The 19468-nt window shown below is 41.1% G+C and overlaps 1 protein-coding gene across 9 annotated transcripts in view; it reads left to right on the top strand.

Moving 5' to 3' along the window:
- Positions 1-19468, top strand: part of NCKAP5 (NCK associated protein 5) — a 674857-nt gene that overhangs the window by 341599 nt on the left and 313790 nt on the right. The gene's annotated exons all lie outside the window — the stretch shown is intronic.

Here is a 19468-nt window from a genome sequence, read left to right as displayed (position 1 = left end):
ATCACACCGATCCCTCTGAGGTGTCCCAAACCCATTGCATGGAGCCGGTGGATCTCTCATGCAGCTCCTCCCATCATCGAAGGCCTCAGCCGGAGGCAACCTTTACTCCCACGGCTGCAGGATTGCGAGCCACGGAGTCGGCTCCTCCGCCCTTTCCTTATGACATACAACATATCATATCTGAGACTGTATCCCACACTCTGGCAGCGAACTCTCACCATTCAGTACAGTATGCTGCCTGGCCTCAATCGAGCTATCCTCCTCCGCCACCTCCCCCCCGGGCTTCTCATCCGGTTTCTTACCGGTATCCTGCTATGACACACGTGGGCGCTTCTCATCACGACTACGGACACGGCGGGGGGTCGTCTTCGGAGGACGACGAGGACGACCTATTGGAGATGGACTTGTCCGATGATGCTGATATGCCACCTGATAAGCCGGCTTTTTCTGGGCTTTTCAGGCCCTCGCTATTTAAATCCCTTTTACACAAAAGCCAAATTGACCACAAAACTGGCAGATTCTGCACCACAGGTTGATCAACCGGGTCCTTCTCAACAACATGATGCCCTCTTCACGGCGCCCAAACCTGAAGCAGAATTTATTCCGTGCCCGCAGCTCTTTTCCGAGGTGGTACAACGCTCCTGGTCCACGCCCTCCTCCTTACCCGCCCCTTCGGGTCTGGACAAAAAGCTGTATTGTTCAGCACCTAGTCTCCAGGAACTTCTTCAGTTGCCGACTGTGGACGCCCATGTGGCCAATCTGACTGCTTCCTCGGTAATTTCCAACGATGTTGCCGACGGGCTGTGCTCAGAGGATCGAAAAGCTGAGTTTACTTTTCGTCGTACCATAATGCGGCCGCCTGGGCTGTTAGGGCTGCCACCTCGGCTTCCTTCTTCAGCCGTGCATCTCTAATCTGGCTCCGCCATCTTCAGGAGTGCCTCCCTCCTGACGATTCACGCCTCCGCCAAGATGTGAACAAACTGGTGGCGGCTACAGAATACACGGCGGACGCTTCGCTCAATGCCGCGAAGTTTGCTTCACGCGCCCTGGTGTCATCCGTTACATCTCGCCACTTATTGTGGCTTAAAAATTGGAGAGCTGATGCAAAGTCCAGATGGCGACTCGCCTCAACTCCGTACAAGGGTTCCCGTCTCTTTGGAGACGCTTTGGACCCCATCCTTGTGGAGGACAAGGATAAGCGGAAGGTCATGCCATCCTCTTTCAAGAGAGCAGATCGTAAACCTTCATCTTACTCCACCAGGCAGCCCTTTCGGACCGACGCCGGACCTTCGGGGTCCTTCTCTTCCAGGTCCTACTCTCAAGGGTTCGACCGTTCTTTCGATAGATCTTCCTTCAGAGCCCGTGGACGAAAGGCCCCAGCTCCCAAGCGGCCCTTCCGAGGTACAGGTTCCCGTGCCTTTAGAAGAGGAAAATGACTACACCCACCTTCCCATTGGCGGCCGTCTGACTCATTTTCTTTCCCAGTGGGAGATTTCGATGATGGACGCCTGGGTGCTCCAGACGATCCGTCTGGGCCTTACCCTGGAGTTCCGTTCCCGTCCCCCCTCTCACTTTGTCCAATGCCCTCTTTCGTCCAATTTAGCCAAGCGTCAGTTAATGGAGGCAGAAATCCATCACCTGCTCCAAATTCAGGCCATAGAACCAGTCCCCCCCCATCATCGCGGGACCGGCTTCTACTCAATTTTCTTCCTGGTCCCCAAAGCGTTGGGGGGTCACAGGGGCATCTTAGACCTCAAGAGGCTGAACGAATTTATCATCTACCATCAGTTCAAAATGGAGTCCCTCCGCTCGATTCTCGCTTCCATTCGACCATCAGACTGGATGACGTCTATTGATTTGAAAGAGGCGTACCTCCACGTGCCCATACGACGGTCCCATCGTCGTTACCTCCGCTTTGCCTACAACAACAGGCATTTCCAATACAGGGCAATGCCCTTTGGCCTCTCCTCCGCCCCCAGAACCTTTACGAAGCTCTTGGCAGCAGTGGCAGCCCACCTACGTCAGCATCCGGTTCGGCTCCACTGCTGCTTGGACGATATCCTGGTGCTCTCCTCTTCCCCAGCCCGGGCCTCTCGAGACCTAGGAGTGGTGTGTCGCTGTCTTCGTCATCATGGCTTCTCCCTCAACATTCCAAAGAGCCAATTGCAGCCCACTACTCGAATTCTTCACCTCAGGACAGTAATAGATTCTGTGAAGGGCCAGGTGTTCCTGTCAACGGATCGGTGCTCCAGTCTCCAGTCATTAACATCCCAGGTCCTTTCCTCTCGGAGGGTGACATTGCTGCTCCTGTCCCGCCTGCTCGGCAAAATGATATCCTGCCTGTCCATCGTCCCTTGGGCGAGGTTTCACTCCCGCCAGCTCCAATGGTTCCTCCTCCCCTTTCAGAGGACCAGACGAAGCAACTCCACCGCAAGAGTATCCCTCCCGCCAGCTGTCTCAATGTCCCTCCTCTGGTGGTCTTCCCAAAGTCTACAGCAGGGCTGCTACTTTCAGAATTTACAACGTCTGGTAGTGACAACGGACGCCAGCCTGACGGGATGGGGAGGTCATCTTCTCTCTCACGTCGCCCAGGGTACGTGGTCAACAGAGGATCACCGCAAAGGGATCAACTGGCTGGAACTCTGCGCGATTCGCCTCTCCCTCCTACGATTCCAGCAGATTGTGTCAGGGCATCATGTCCTGATACGCACGGACAATGTAACAGCAAAGGCGCACATGTTCCTGGTGTGCCAAATCCCACCTAGACCCAACGTCTGCGCCCGTTCCTGAAGTGTTGGGATTCCTACAGGAAGGTCTGGACAAGCACCTTGCTCCTAACACTCTTCGTCGCCAGGTTGCTGCACTAAATACTGTCCTTTCTGCTTCCGCAACACTTCCTCTCTCGCAGGACCCTACGATTTGCGCTTTTCTTAGAGGGGCAGCCAACCTGCGCCCACCTATTATACATCGCTACCCGACCTGGGATTTGACTCTGGTCCTTCAGGCCCTCATGCATCCTCCATTTGAGCCTCTCGCTTCCATCAGCCTCCGTTTTCTAACACTCAAGGTGGCGTTTCTGGTCGCAGTTACTTCGGCTCGCCGTATATCTGAACTCGCGGCCTTGTCCGTAAGAAGCGACCTCTGTGTCTTTCACACAAATCGAGTGGTACTGAGACTAGACCCCTCATTTCTGCCTAAAGTAAATTCCTCATTCCATCGAGCCCAGGAATTGATCCTACCGGACTTCTGCCCGGAACCTCGACATCCTCGGGAAGCAAACTGGCACCTCTTAGATGTCCGACGGGCCCTGCGCAGATATATTAAACGAACGGAGCATTTCCGGAAATCGGAATCGCTCTTCATTTCCTTTCTGCCCGCCTCCATGGACCGGAAGGTTTCTTTAACAACAATTGGGAGATGGATTAAATCCTGCATCTCCAGGGCTTATTCGGTTCGGAACAGACCGGTTCCGCAGAGAATTCTTCCACACTCCACCAGGAGCGCCGCCACCACGGCCGCCTGGGCCACTAATGCCTCCGTCTCTGACAACTGCAGAGCGGCTACTGGTCATCCTTAAATCCCTTCATCAGGCACTACAAGGTGGACTCCTTTGCCTCGGCGGAGGCATCCTTTGGCCGCCGGGTGCTACAAGCTGTATGCAACTCTTCAGACGACGTGCAGCAGCCAGTTTCCCCCCCTGTCTGAACTTGCTTGGGTACATCCCGAAGCTTTGGATTCTCCAAGCTGCACGTTGGAGAACGGACGTTGCTTACCTGAACGTCCCTTCTTGACGCGCAGCTGGAGAATCCAACCCACCCAGCTTGGCTGCTGAACATTCCTTCCTTACGCTCTATTGCTCCTTACTTCGTGAACAAAACTGGGACTCTGCTGAGCAAGTGGGCGTGTCTGAAGAGAAAAAATTTAAAGGAACACACTCAGTGTAGGCTACTCAACTATTGAACTACCCGAAGCTTTGGATTCTCCAGCTGCGCGTCGAGAAGGGACGTTCAGGTAAGCAACGTCCGTTCTGAAACATTTACATACAGTTCAAATGGTAGATGTGAAGCAGAGCATAGACTTCAAGCACTTTCCCTTTGCAGTAAAAATAATGAAATAATAGAACTTCCAAAACAAAGTAAATTGTAATAACGTTGATTTCCTAGGAATAAAATGCACATCTTTATTTTAGACAGTATTAAAAACAATAGCAATAGCATTTTTATTACTTTCTGAAATCTCTTCTTCTATGGTCTGTCTATATAATGTTTTTTAAAATAATACAGATAGATTTCCAGGATAAGGAAAGGCACTTACTCATAATATGTACAGCATTTTTAAGTATTGCTATGGCTTACATATACCATTTGCAGTTGAGGAACTATTGAATAGTAAAGCTGCTAGAATTATTTAATGTTGTGTGTAATTATAGTTCATATTCCTGAATGACGCATGTTGAACTTTGCCATACTTTACTGTACTGTGGAGTGCCTTAGACAAAAAAAGATGAGCAGGAAGTAAACAATTCCCTATAGTTTTCCAAACCTTTTTATGCTCTGAAACCATTCAGTTACCTTCCATATCGATTGCTCCTGAGACATGGAAAAGCTTTGGAATTTCTCTTCAGTATGTTTTACATTCCTGAATCATTCTGAGAATTTCATCATTTGTCTCTAAATCATGCAATTGTCACATCATCCCACAGGATAAAAATTTCAGGATAATGGCCTCTGAACCCTCTGAAATTTTTAATGTCAAGGTTCACAATTAGCATAGATTACTTGACTAGGACAGGTAAGCTGTATGGAAAAATACCTGCACTGACACTAACTATAAATGAAGAGGCAATCTGTACCATTGTAGTCTACTTTATGATCTGGTGGTAGGATCTAGCTGTTTGGGTCATTGGTTTCTTTAATTCCCAAACATAATTTGGGATGGTATGTATCCATTTGTAATGTTTTTTTCCCCTTGGTTTATCTAGCCACAGTGGGGTTTTTGTTATATCATAGCTAATTAGCATGTTCTGTGAATCCAGCCAATTTCGGTTTATCAAACAAACTGTTCCTAAGCAAATAGTGACATATTGTGATGTGTGAATTTCTAAGTCTGGGTATAAACTGATGTTTTTAAAATATATATATATATACTTATTTATGTAATACAGTGAAATAATTCAGAATTGGCATTGTTGAAATGTTAGGTTTGACAGAATGATTTCCTGTGAAATTGGAGGTGTTTGTCATTTCATTAATATTATTTTAAGTATTAAGCTATCATCAGAGAATTCTGGATTAACACATCCTGCTAATTTATAATATGATTTATTTGGTTTTATTTACACTGTGTGAACCCAATCATTGACTTTATTCGTGTTGACTTACTATAGTGAGAGAATCAGACTACTACAGCTTGTTCACCAAAACATGACTGAAAGCATGACGAGTTGTAGACCCAGTCATAATGTAATTGATTTGTTCAAGGTAGCCCGCATTGTAGTTTAGATATAAACTTATGTATGTTCAAATTTCTGGAGAGCTTTTTATATGTCAGAAAGTTACATTCCAACTGTCTAATGCCAGGCATCATGCTAAGTTGCTTAGGTATTACAAGTCGTTCATAATAATAACATATTGAGAGCCTCTTCAATTATTTCCATTTTTCACCACTTACTGACAGAATGTTTGGGAAACTACAGTAATAGGGAGATAGGATAATAAAAAATCACAGCAATAATTTGTTTACTGCTGAATTCAATAAATTATTGTTGAAGGGTTCTGATATTATGTCAAGACTTTATGGATTAAAATTTAAAATGAAAATACGTTAATAGGAATTTGTTTGGCAAAGGAGCATAATGTTCTCCTACTAATAGCAAAAACTGGCACAAAAATAGTTGTAACAAATAAATACCTAGCCATGTATTAGAAGTTAAGTATAATTGGAGCTTGGTGACAGTAATACTTTCAGACATATTTTTGTTAAGTTTGTAGAATAATTGCTTTAGTATCTCCGGGTAACAGTCGGGTTATTTTTGTAAAAATATAGAGATATCTAAACGATTTCCTATGCAGTATATACACTTTGCTGAATCTTGCTGGTTCAGGGGATTTTGTGTCCTCAAAAAGTAGAGCAATTGCAGAAAAAAATGTAATATGGATAAATATAATATCTTGTGGCTATTACCAGGTAAGTACACTGTCAACATAAAAAAAATACTGTGGAAAGACTTCAAAAGAAAAGAAGTGCAAAGCAAATAAAGAGTAATACATTTTTCTGTATAAAGGAGAAGAAGACCTGGGGTTAAATTCATTTAATGATTGCCGCATCTTCCTTCAAGATTTGGCACTGCTTCTCATCCCTCTTTCTGTGGAAAAAGGAGGAGGATCAGTGTGAGATCTTGATGAGAAACATACGTTATCTTTGTACAATATTCTTAATATTGAAATAATTTTCAGGTGTTGAAACACAACAACTAAATTCTAGAAACTTAATAGTATTGCTGCATTCAAATTAAGTATGTTATTTGCTTCAAAAACACTGAAAGTACAAAAACAGAGGTCACCCTAGTTGCGGCGGGAGGTATTGCAAAAAAGTGATGCCCTACATTTTTGTGGAATATTCTAGTTAGCATACTTACACACTTCATTATCTATGGGTTGTATTGAATAGCCTTATTTCTTTGAACAAGATAGACAGCTATAAATGTTTAAAGTGATTCTATAAATAACATGGAGGATTTGAACTCCTGGGTTTGATTGGGCACTAATGTTAGTCCAGCAAATGACATAATCATACAGCACATTTCAGAAAGCTACTTCACTATATTCAGAGAATAAACTTGTCACGGGGAAAAAAAGGCAAAAATATTTTCCTATTTGATCGTGGCTGTGTCAGCGGGCTTCTCCAGTAAAGGGAGTCAAAACCCAACACTTTTCGATCAAAATAAATAAGAACCAAGGGCAAGTAACTGGAATAATAATAATTTAATTAAGAAGTGCCTTAGTACAGTACATAACATTAGACAGTATCTTTTACTTCCAGAAACTAAAAGGTTTTTTTTTAATTAGTTGAAAAAGTACAATAAATAACTAAAAATATGATGCTTTACAGAAATGGTGGAGAGACAGAAAAAGAGAAAGTAGATGTGTACATAGGAAAGTTACTCTTGCTGATCAATAGTGATGAGAAAAGGGAAAATATAATATTCAGGGAGAAAAATGTGAAAAAAGAGACCAAAGCAATTGCTTTTTTTTTTAATCAATCTAATTTTCTCCCAACTCAGGGAAACTATGCAGTGATCCATAATGTAAGAGGATATTGCCTGGGGATTCAGGAATAAAAAAATTGTGGAGGAAGATAGAACCGCTTTGATAATAGGGCAGGATCAGGGTAGGTTGAATAAGTAAGGGGAGAGTATGAAACCTTGTGGCAGTCCTTTGCCAGCCTAGAGCCACTGTTTTACCAAATTCAGTCTGGACTATGTCTTCCTGTCCTGTGTAAGGTTTTGCATGAGGATGATGAGATGATCTGGATTTTACATTTTTCTAAGCACTTTTCCATTTTCTAAGCAGGTTTCCCATTTTTCTAAGATCAACACAATCATCAATACATTTTCTGTATTGGAGCACATGCTGATTTTTGGTTGGTAGGATTTTTAGATCAAGGAAATTTTCCAGAATAACAATGGGTGAAATTCCTGTATAGTGGCTGACATACTTGCTATCTTCATGCTGTAACTTGTGAATGTGTTTGTTTAAGAAGACTTGTCAATATCTTGTTTAGGTGACTGTATAGGCTCTGCTCCTTGCATAGGTTGCAAAGTATTCAGAGATTTTTTTTTTTTAGCTTATGCAGATCATCTGAACGACTTCAGAAGTATGAAATATTGTTTAAAGTTGCACTAATTTTGGTACAGGGTAATAATGAACTACATTGTTCCTTTTTCTCCTTATAAATTTGAGGGATACCAAATTATAATAGGAGACATAGAATTTAGGGAAAAATTTAGTCAGGATTAAAGATGACTAAACAGGATTGTAATTATAGACCAGTGAATAAAGTAAAGGATATTAAAAAGAAAGGGTCCCCCCACCCTCTCTACTTACAATGCAAAAAGCAACATCAATTATCCAGGCTGGTTAAATTTAATCCAGCGATATAGAAGTGCTAATTAAGAACATTGTTTATATAAAGAACAACATGACTATATTTAGGCTGAAATACAAAAGAGAAATATATTTATTAATCAAAAGAATTATAATAATTTATGCCTCCACTATATGGGAATTAGTCTAGATAGGCAATATCCATAGAGCACCAACATTAAAAAAAATAGTAAGACAATTTTGAAATAATTACATTTCATTACCCTACATTGAAATATTGGCTATTAAAGTAGTGTCATTATAACAGTGCAGGTTATCAATGTCTTTTCCATCTGTTTTAAAATCAAACTTCTAGTGTTCAAACGTAATTTTAAGAACTTCATTAAAGACGAAGGCTGTAATTTTGAACACAGTCTATTTATATCTTATTAAAGTCAATAAAATTTAAGAAAGGTTTCAGTGATTTCTTAACAATGGCAATGCTCCAGAGAGCCCTTTTTTAGGGTGTTAACACATATGACCCAGTATATATTATCACATATATACTGGAAGGGGAAAGAAAGAGAAACATTTCAAAGTTTGTCCCTTCAAACTTTTTTTTTTGTCATAATATCTCATAATCCTTGAAACACAATTACGCTGGTTGATGGAATTTTTAGTTCTAAATATCTGAAAGGACCTTGTTAGGAAATACCGGGTTGAAGGAAAGCACGCTATTAATAAAACCGCCTAAGAAGTGAAGCATGGCACATTAATTGAATGTAGAAACATCTGCTCAGGGGTTAATAAGGTATAAAGAAAACAGATTGATGGATACTATGTTCTTGCTAGCTATTCCTTGGAAGGTAGAAGTCTTGTAGTAAAACCTATATACTGATTAGGAAGATGCTAGTAAAAGGAATCAAGAAGGGAAGACAGAGAATAAAGGAGATTTTGTACTGAATTGTGGGTCAAAATTCCCAAAATATGCCATAGCGAGAAAGGAGAGCAACATTTCCAGATGCAGTACCTATCAATTCTTGTCATTGCTTTGCTTCTTTCACAGTACATCCTCAGAGGACCTCTGAGTTTTCAGCTAAGCCCAATGCAGTCGTGGTTTTGTTTGACCAGAAGTCCCAGTCAAATGAAGTTATGTTTTATTAGATTATTATATGCTGTGCATTGAGCATTGGTACTGGTTCACTGAAATATTGTGGCTGCAGAGATGTCCTATCTCTTTTATTGTATTCATTATTCTTCTCAAGAATCTAGCAATTTCTCTAATATCTTTATTAGTAAGAGAATAAGATATCCATGGACAAGGGACATAACTGAGAAAGTAACAGGATAAAAGTATAATATTCTGTGAAATATTGGCTAAAATACAGTAAGTAGGTTAGATTTTTTAAAAAACCCTTCAGCGGGACTTTCTCACTGAAGAAAAATGTGTATTGGTGTTTTGTTACACTTAAACAAAGGAGAGTTTTGAGCCCTATGAGTGACAGTTATTAAGACTTTCAAAACCTGAAGTTGACAGTAAAGTACTCCAAAAGGAATTCTGTAATTAGGTAATAGGGAAGAAATGAAATTCAGTGTAAATAAGTAAGTGAGACAAACTGAGTTATCTCTGCTGGTGCAGTCTAAGTTGACTGTAAAGTGGGTACACAGATAGCATCAGCTCTGTTTCGTGCAGCCGTGGAAATGCCAAATTCATCATTATCGAAAGTAAAAATAGGAAATATTATCATGCCATGGTTTAAAAGGATGCTTGGCTTCAATTAAAATGCAGTCTGTATAATTCAAGCCATCACATTTCTGAACTGGAGCAGACTAGAAAATAAAAATTAAAATGATAATGAAACTGAAGCAATTGATTCTGTAGTGAGAAAATGACAAGGTTCGTAGGAGAGTCATTTTGCATATCCCTCCATTATTCAGAAATGATCCCAGGAAAATGGCAAATCTATTCTGTGCGATATTTACCATGAAAATATCCTTGACAAATCTTTTATTAAAGGAAGGCTGATGAGGTTGCTGTTAACCTTGATAAAATTTAGAATAATAATAATTGGGGACAGCTTAGCTAATACGCCAGGAGAGATGAATGTTGGATCATTGTTAAAGATGAAGTTTAAAATTCAGATGTGTTCAGTCATAAGAGATCTTTAGTGTACAGTTCAACATTTGGTAAATCCTGTAGTATCCCTTGCAACTTAAAATGTAATGCATGATCAACAAGATCTAGGAGAGCAACAATAGAGGAATATATGGCGGAGGTCAGGAGTCTCTCAGAATTATAATTACAATGAAACCCCTGACATAACATACTTTGGGACTGGTACACACTGAGAACTATTTGGAGAGACAGTTGTGTAAACCACAACTAGCCTTTGGCTCCATCTGAAAGTAGTTTTTTAGTTATTGCATCAGCAAATACACGTACAAGCAATTTAGTGGCACTTTGGGGAACTTGGGACCAGAAAAATAATACACAAGTGGCAATAAGATACGTATTTAAATGTATAGAAAAAAAGTGCTGTGCCTGAACTAGATAGTTATCACAGTTTAAGGCAGGCAATATAAAGAACTGCAGGTTCAAATACCATAATTTGGCTTGACAGGTATAGTAGAATATGCTGAGATAAATAAAAGATTACGGTTGTAGAAAGCAAGGAGAAGAGCAATTGAATGCTTTTAGAATGTATGCATTAGAGGAGGCAAATTCTGAAAGAGGTGAAGTACTTTATACCATTTGCAGTGTAAATCAAGCCGTCATCCCTTAGGGCTTTTCCAGGATGTAAACAACAGGAATGTAGCACTTCAATTGACACAAGTAGGACCGTGATGGCGAACCTATGGCACACGTGCTGGAAGTGGCACACAGAGCCATCTCCCTGGGCACATGGAACCGTTGCCTGTTGCTCTTCTGGGTTCTAGCGCACCGGCCAGCTGGTTTTCATGCGCATGGGTACACTGGAAACCAGAAGAGCAGCTGCCCATTGCGCATACGCGCTCCAGGAAGATGAACTCCCTGTTTCCAGTGTGCGCATGCGCGTCTGCCACTTGGTCTTCTGATTTCAGGCGCACATGCATGTGTGAAGACCAGCAGTGGCAAGAGCAACAGGCGTGCATGCCAAAAGATGCGGAGCGGGGAGCCCAGAGCTGTCAGCCAGGATAGGTGGCTGGGGGCTTCTCTCCCTCCCCACCCAAGTAGGCTTCTTGCATGGCCCCAGGCGGTCCGGAGCACTTGGCCGGCTTGGGCACCCCAGGATAGCCAGCCAGCCCTGCTCAGCCTCCTCCACCACTTCTGCGAAGGAAGCGTGACCGCTTCCCAGCTGGCACACTGCCTCTGGTGTTCCTCCTGTGCAGCCGCCCCACCCCAGAAGAGCAGCAGCAGCAGCAGCTGCAGGGGGAAGGGCAAGTGCGACCGACCGGCTTGGGCGCATAGGGCAGCAAGGCAGCATTTTCTGGCTGGGCGGCCGGCTGCCCCACCCGCTGCTCCTTCCCTTAGCCATGTTTGACTTCGACGAGTTCGAGCGGCAGCTAAATAAAAAGAAACAGGGTAAGCAAGCGTGATTGGGGGCAAGCAAGTCGGCTGGGTTCAACACCAGATGGAGAAAAAGAAGTACGTGACGGCAGCGGCTCTTTGCCTCCTCTCCCTGTGTGGCGGGGCGATGCGGTTCTCGGTATGAGGCAGTGGGTTGCTCAAGTGGCCTGACCTGTCAGGCGAGGAGGGAAAAGGAGCGGCTTTTGAAACCATCTCAGCTTAAAAGGAAAAAACTCAGAAAGTGCGGCCTCCACTGTGAGCCTTGGCGGCTTTTTCGACTCCCCTGCTGGTCCACCACCCGCAGGCTTCCCCAGCCGCTTGCCAGCCATGTTTTCTGCAGGCCACAGTCGGGGAGGGCCCACCACTGCTTGCCTGGTGGGTCGGGGCACTTTAGAAACGTGGTTGCCTCTTGCCAAGAACTGCATTGCCACGCTCGCCTGGCTGACTGCAAGTCTTTTGGCAAGCTCGGCATGCGTCACTGGGCTGGAGGGCAACCGGGTACCAGCCTGTTCCCTGGCGAGACAAAGCAGTGGCCGTTCCCCAGCTGGCGGCAGCGCTCTCGGCCCTGCTTTTTCACATTGATAATGTTCACTAACTATATTCCACCAAGTTACTTATTAACAACATTGCCTGGAGTAAATATCCCCACAAAATACCTATATCTTCCCTGATAATTTCACAGTGGAAAGGGATGTAACTCTAGAAGATGATGGACAAAATAAATATTTTGGGTTTTTTTTAGAAAAAAAACAAGCTAGGTTGTGGTATTCTTTTTTAAAATATTTATATTAAATAGTAATTAGCAGTATGTTTATCTGTGGGTGCCCTAATGATATACCAATGGCATTTTCACGATTCCAAAATGTTATGTTTTCACAGTATTAAAAAACTTCACAGGATATTGACATACTTGCCAGAAATCTTGCATGTAGTTTTGGATAAAAACATAACGATCCATTACAGTTAGCATTTTTTACAGTATATAATTATAGTATATATTTGTGTATAAGCCCATTCACCAATAAACTGACCCTTGAATTTTTAACCAAAATACCATAAAAATATGGCACCCACAGATAAGCTGACCTGCATTTTTCATATTATTTTGGTTAAAAATTCAAGAGTCTGGTTATACATGCTTGGGCTTATATCTATAACAAACATGGGTACTTTTAAAAAGTGTTACTATACTTGCTCATGGGTAAGCACTTCCATGGACATGCCAAACTCAGATTATAAAACTTTCTTTTTTAAAATACAGGGTCCTTTTGTAGATTGGTCCTGAGCTTAAATTACATTTTTTATCCACATTTCAGAAATTATCCTCACCCAAAGTAGTTTCTTTTTCAGTAAAAAAGAAAATAAAAGAGATAGGCCTTGATATCTAGATTACAAAAGAAGAATTGCCAAGAAAGGGAAATAAGTGACATGGGGGAAGAGGAGAAAGGAACGTACGTAAGTAAGTTCTTCAAATTCAGAAGATACTTTTGAGATGTAACTTGGCATTCATCTCCAATGTTCATCTTTTCATTCTGTTATTTTCAATTAATGGTTTTTGACTGATGAATAAGGATAAACATGTACGCCACTTACCGACAGCACTAAGAAGTCTTTATTTTTTAAAAAATGCACTGATTCTGGGATCAAGTAGTGATAATTACCCTGGAAGTAGTAGCTCCCAAGTATTCAAGGATATGATGCATTCCTCCTCTTCTTTCTCTGCCTCACCTTTGATAGCTCTAGTAGCTGAAAAAAAATAAAGGTTTGGTAAATTGCGTGTTAGAAGCAATGTGCATGGAAAATCCAAAAGAAAAAAAAGAAAACAAAAGAACAATTGCAGTAAATTTCATAGAGAGGAATTGGATTGAGAGAATATGGTAAGTAGCTATAATGGAAAAGGTGATGGCTCAGTTGAATATACTGAGAAAAAACCTGTGTTTTTCCTCTAGAATTTGTTTATTAGATATGCAAATAAACATTCATCAGGACATGTACTGCCAACTGTTGAAGCAAATTTGGAGGAAGACAGCTTTTGAAGTGTCATGGAATAAAATTTGAATCTTCTGATAGATCTCGCTTAAGAAATGGGTTGGCAAGACTTGAGGTCAGTTCCCTCAAAGGGCATCAAATATTTCTTGCAATAGTCTCTGATGTATTTGCTATTTGATGTTGGAATAACATGTTTTATACTAGAAAAATGTAAATAACAAGAGTGAATTTGTTAAAGGGAGTGTTGAGAACAAAGCAAACACTCTGCAGCTGTTTTTCCAGCCACTGTAGAAGATCAAATTGATTTTCCCTTTGCTGTCATGTTTTGGCGAAGCATGGGGAGCAATATGCCTCTTACTGTAGGTCCTCTGGCAAATTAATGAAGCCAAATTTCATTTTTCACAGTTACTATTAACTTATGTAATTCTATACCACTCTCGAAATGATTGTGTATAGCTACCGGTATTTCCCAATACAGTTCAAAGACTTAGGACATGCTTAATTATTCATGCTTTATAGCCAACAATGGAAAGCAATTTCCTTACATAGTTGGTTATGACATCTGCAATGCCTCTCCTCCCCTTTCAATTTGCCAGTTTAAAAACTCTTATTTTTATAATATTTCATTGTTTTATCTCTGCACCTCCTGATCTGGCTGTAGGAAGATGGTTTCTTTCTACCTTTGTTCTTCTTCTTCCTTCTCAATGGCCAACTCACTAATTTTTGGTCCAGGACAAGCATGCCACTAGGAGTCCTGACTATAGAATATTTCATTCCACATGGTTTTATTTTAGACCAGGGGTGTCAAACTCAAGGCCTGTGGGCCGGATCTGACCCACGAGGTGCTTAGATCTGGCCCATGGGGCCGCCCTGGAAATAGCGAAGGACCGGCCTGCAGAGCCTCTGCCAGTGAAAACGGAGCTTGGGAGTAACCTCTGTTTTTGCTGGCACCCCAGCCTCACCCAGGCCATCATAGGTGCCCCCAACAGAACTGATGTCAAGCTGGCTATGCACCCCCCAGCCATGCCCCCCCCGGAGGTCAAACTCACCCCTGATGTGGCCCTCAATGAAATCGAGTGTGACACTCCTGTTTTAGACTTTCAGTGCAGTGTTAGTTGGAACAAGTCACTAGTTGAAAACCTGGATGAGAGATTGGCTCACCCAAACTACTATTAACTGTTAACAGAATTGGACGGAACCTTGGAAGTCTTCTAGTCCAACTGATGCTATACAATTTCAGACAAATGGTTATTCAGTCTCTTCTTTAAATTCTTCAGGATTGGAGCACCCACAACTCTGGAGGCAAGTCTTTCCACTGATTAATTGTTCTAATTGTCAGGAAATTTCTCCTTAGTTCTAGGTTGGTTCTAGGTTGTTGTATAACATTTGTATGGAAAATAATAATTATTATTTTATTAAAATAATAATTATTAAATATTAAAAATCTGGGATGAATATTTTTGAGATAAAAGGTAAAGTCCAGTAAAAGTCTTGACTCATTAAAGTTAAGTGTATGTTAGGCAGTCATTCTTGTCATTTCAGCTTTGAATCCAGTGATTCACTTTTATTACACACTGTTACTTGTAGAAATTATAGTTTTTGATATTTAGATATGTGTTAATACATCCTGATTTGAATTGAATCAATTTCATGACTAAAGGCTCATGAACATGACTTGATTTGGTTGTTTTATTGTACACTAGAAAGAAGCCATAAGTAAGGCCTGCATACAGCAGTTTATAACAATTTCTGTATGTCAGCTATGTACCTCCTTCCTTTTCTGCCTTCTCTAAGTCATAGGCTTTGTCCTCCTGGCTTTCCGAGGCACATAATATTAAAATTATGCTGTTTCGAAGGCTAGCAGGGGCAGCTGCAACTGAAGTTGTTGTTTTCCAAGTGGTTTTCTCAAATCTAGTAACTGTGGCTTCCTATTTCAGTGGTTATTTCCTAACAAATATAGGAGAAGAAGTATAGCAGAAGTATAACAAGTATAGCAGAAAAAGTGTTAGTCTTCCAGTTTATTGGGCTCAGACCTTTGTGGTCACATATCTTCTGTTTCCTCTGAGAGTTGGAATGGTAGCTATGAGTCTTTTGAATGGACTGGCCAATTCATGGCTAAATCATCATGGTCACATCAGGCCTGTTTGCTTCTTTCTTCCCCAATCTCATCAGGATATGATCTGTCTCTCAGTTGATGGTTCTGTTCATACCCTGGGACATCATGCATCCTTCCAATGTGATGGCAGGAACTGGGGCCATTTGACTGCTGTCCCAAATTTCAGTTTGACTGCTAACTCCATTTCTGAAGCCATGCATGCAAAACCTACTCTGTAAAGTTGAAAAGGTTGGTGCCTTCCTGAAGTTATGGTTGATTACCCTTGCTTCTGAACTGTTGCTTCTTTTACAGAGTATGTATTGAAATTTTGAACTAAATGACTTCTTTTTCTTTCCTTAAGAGTGAGAGTATCTGCATCTTGAGGCTTTGGGAACTATATGTCCTTCTTTTCACATGGTTTTTGAAGAGTTTAGATAATTTCTTTTTCTTGATTCCATTTCTTCCATATTGGTCCTCCACGTGACATATTTCTGTAAGTCATATGCACTCCTTCCACTTGCTTCCAAGCTAGATTTTCCACAAGATAAGTTAGGCTTGGAACTACATCTTTTGTAGTTCTTGAGACAGGAACTACAAATGTTGGAGTTTCACCTTTAACAGGAACTGATTTTCTATTCATTTTTCTCAGTCGTCAAGGTATTTGCTTGTTTTAACTTCTTTGGTATACCTAGATGCCATTCTATGTACAGCTGCCTCCCATTTTATAGGACCTCATCCTCATTCTTCTCCATTTACAGGAAGGAAAGAAATATTTCATCTCAGTACCTTACCAAGTGGGCCATGTCCATTACCCAGCTCCATTATGATCTAATCAAGTGACTGCATCCTGTTGGTTTTTCTGTACATCCTTGTGAGCTGTAGGTCCTTCTGTTGCATTTCTGAAAGAGTAGCCTAGCTCAATCTCAGTACTGTGCATTTGTCTGGCGCTGCAGGTTAGATCTGTGGTCCTTCAAATAAGATCAGTTAGGTGATGCTACCCCTAATATAGTAATTGATCCATATGTGTGAATTATAGAGACCATAATGAAAAACTGATTATATATCTGTAGTATAGTTCTTCATATCTGTAATATAGTTCTTCAAATGATCCTCTGCGAAAGTACTGTATGTTAGTTACCCTCTTCCCTGCTTGAATTTTAGGATAGTGTTTTTGGTTTTTATTTTTGACCTCCTGTAATAATACTCAGACCAGAAACTTTGCAAACATTTACATACCTTGTGTGTACTTTGTGTTTAGGTAAAGCTTTCACCAAAATCTTTGGAACATTCAGAATAGCCATTTCACAAATAACAGAACTGTGGTTACAAAGAAGTAAGCAGCTCATCCTAGTTTTTAGTAGGAAAGATATAAAAATTAGTACTATTCTCCTTTGGTAAGATTTTCTTACTGAAATCATAGTGACTTTTCCAGATTCCATTTAGCCCAATAACATCACCTTCATTCTGCATGAAGATGCAGTCTCTATAATGAAGCCATTTCACTGCAACCCATGATTATGTAAGTGCTACAATCATTTAACATTTCAGTGAAACAGCCATGTGCTACAGAGTTTCATAGCTACCACTTATGACAAAGAAATCCAGTCAAAGGATGAAAGGAAAGGTGTGAAATTGTAGGTAATGATTCTACTGAAAGCCTGTAAGAATTCACTATGCTGTTTAGATTTTATTCAGAGTACATTTAAAATTACAGTATCTCAGTGCTTCATTTTTTAAAATATTGAATTGTATGGCTATTTTCTGTATGCAGAAAAAAATACAGTATTGTAACCATGCTTTCATGATTTTCTGTTATACCAGGGGCCTCACTAGGGGCTGGGGCACATGAACTAGTCCTAATATTTGGCTAACCTTATTTTCCTCAATTTCCTATAAAAGTGCTTCTCACTAAATGTGTCTAATTTATCTCTGATTACAATGGTCAGATTGTCATTTTTCTTGGTGAAATCTTTTAAGTATCTACAATAGTTAATAATATGCATAATTTATAATGCATTCCTCAGTGACATTTTATATGCATCTTGCCCAAAGTAATAGCGGTTTCTCTTCTTTGCATATTTTACATTGTTTAATCCACCAATATGATAATTTAAATATTGCCAGGAATATGTAATTGTTCCAGGGTATTGTTTTAACATTACATAGTATTACTCTATTCCAGAGCTTGGAATTGGATAGCAGTGCTAAGAAAATGTAGTTTCCTTGTCCTGGATAAAATTATTTAAAGACTCTAATTTTAAGATTTGAATTAAATGCTTGTTATATCAAGATTATAGTATGAAATGGAAAAAGAAATCCCTTCATTGTAATAATTATCACAATAGCAGTCAAGGTCATTGCAGTGCCATAGGAAAAATAAAACCTGCATTGCATTCATAAAACACTGTTAAAATAAAGCTCTGATTTCCAGGCCGGTTGGGGAACATTTCTGTGAATCTCCCTTCCATTTGCAGTATCAATATCATTTTGCCTATTCCGTGTAGGAACAGATTACAGTTAGTTTTTGACTTGTAACAGGTCACTTACCAGTTGTTTGAAGTTAAGATGAACCTCCCAGGGGGTGCTTGTGACCCATTTCCAAAGTTCTGATGGTAACCCCTCCCCCAGTCACATGTCTGCACGTCAGGCTTTCAGCAACAGACCTGCATTTACAGCCATTTGCCATATCCTGTGGTCACATAACCTCATTTTACAATACTTTTGCTAAAAACCAGCATTTACTTTTGGTTTTCAGTAAAACTAGCCCTTAGTGAAGCATTGATTCACGTAAGGACCATAAGATAAAGGTAAAGGTTCCCCTCGCACGTATGTGCTAGTCGTTCCCAACTCTAGGGGGCAGTGCTCATCTCCGTTTCAAAGCCGAAGAACCAGTGCTGTCCGAAGATGTCTCCGTGGTCAGGTGGCCGGCATGACTAAATGCCAAAGGCACACGGAACGCTGTTACCTTCCCACCAAAGGTGGTCCCTATTTTTCTACTTGCATTTTATACGTGCTTTCGAACTGCTAGGTTGGCAGAACCTGGGACAAGTAACGGGAGCTCACTCCGTTACGCGGCACTAGGGATTCGAACCACTGAACTGCCGACCTTTCGATTGACAAGCTCAATGTCTTAGCCACTGAGCCACCGCGTCCCTTAAAACACTAAGGACCACAGTGTTTGTTTAATGGCTACAACAGCTGGTTCACTTAAGGACCAATGTGTTTGCTTAATAACAGCTGCAAAAAAAAAAAGGTAGTAAAATCAGGTTAGTCACATGAGTGATCTGTTTTATGACCATCACAATTGATGACCATAATGGGCAGGCTCCATTTTAGTTGTAAGTCGAGGAGTACCTGTATTTTTGAACACCAAGGTGAACCATCAATGTTCCTTGGGCTGGCTGTGATAGTCAAAGACATCTCAGAGCAGCAGTTGATGGAAGGCTGATAGGAAACTATCAAATTTGTTTATTACAGTATTTGTTGATCTCATAAGATGCTTAACTGGGTCAGTAGGACATTGCTGAAATGTGGGAAAAGCAAAAGAGGATTAATTGTTTCATCAACTGACCCCCCAGGGAATAAATAAGTCATGCACAAGGTTCAACTAATTCCGCCCAATTAGTCATGTCATGGAAATCCCTTAACCTAGTTGACCTGCTTTTTACAACCAGGGGGGAAAATGTTAAAAGAGTAGGTGAAGTAGCCAACCTTTCTCTTGCAGAACTCAGTGTCCACTACAATATTCTCACC

This window comes from Pantherophis guttatus, chromosome 1, assembly GCF_059756535.1.
Source record: "Pantherophis guttatus breed Tessera chromosome 1, ASM5975653v1, whole genome shotgun sequence".
In the NCBI taxonomy this organism is placed as follows: domain Eukaryota; kingdom Metazoa; phylum Chordata; class Lepidosauria; order Squamata; family Colubridae; genus Pantherophis; species Pantherophis guttatus.
Note: the sequence above shows the minus strand (reverse complement) of the source record. Positions and strands in the feature narration are given on the sequence as shown.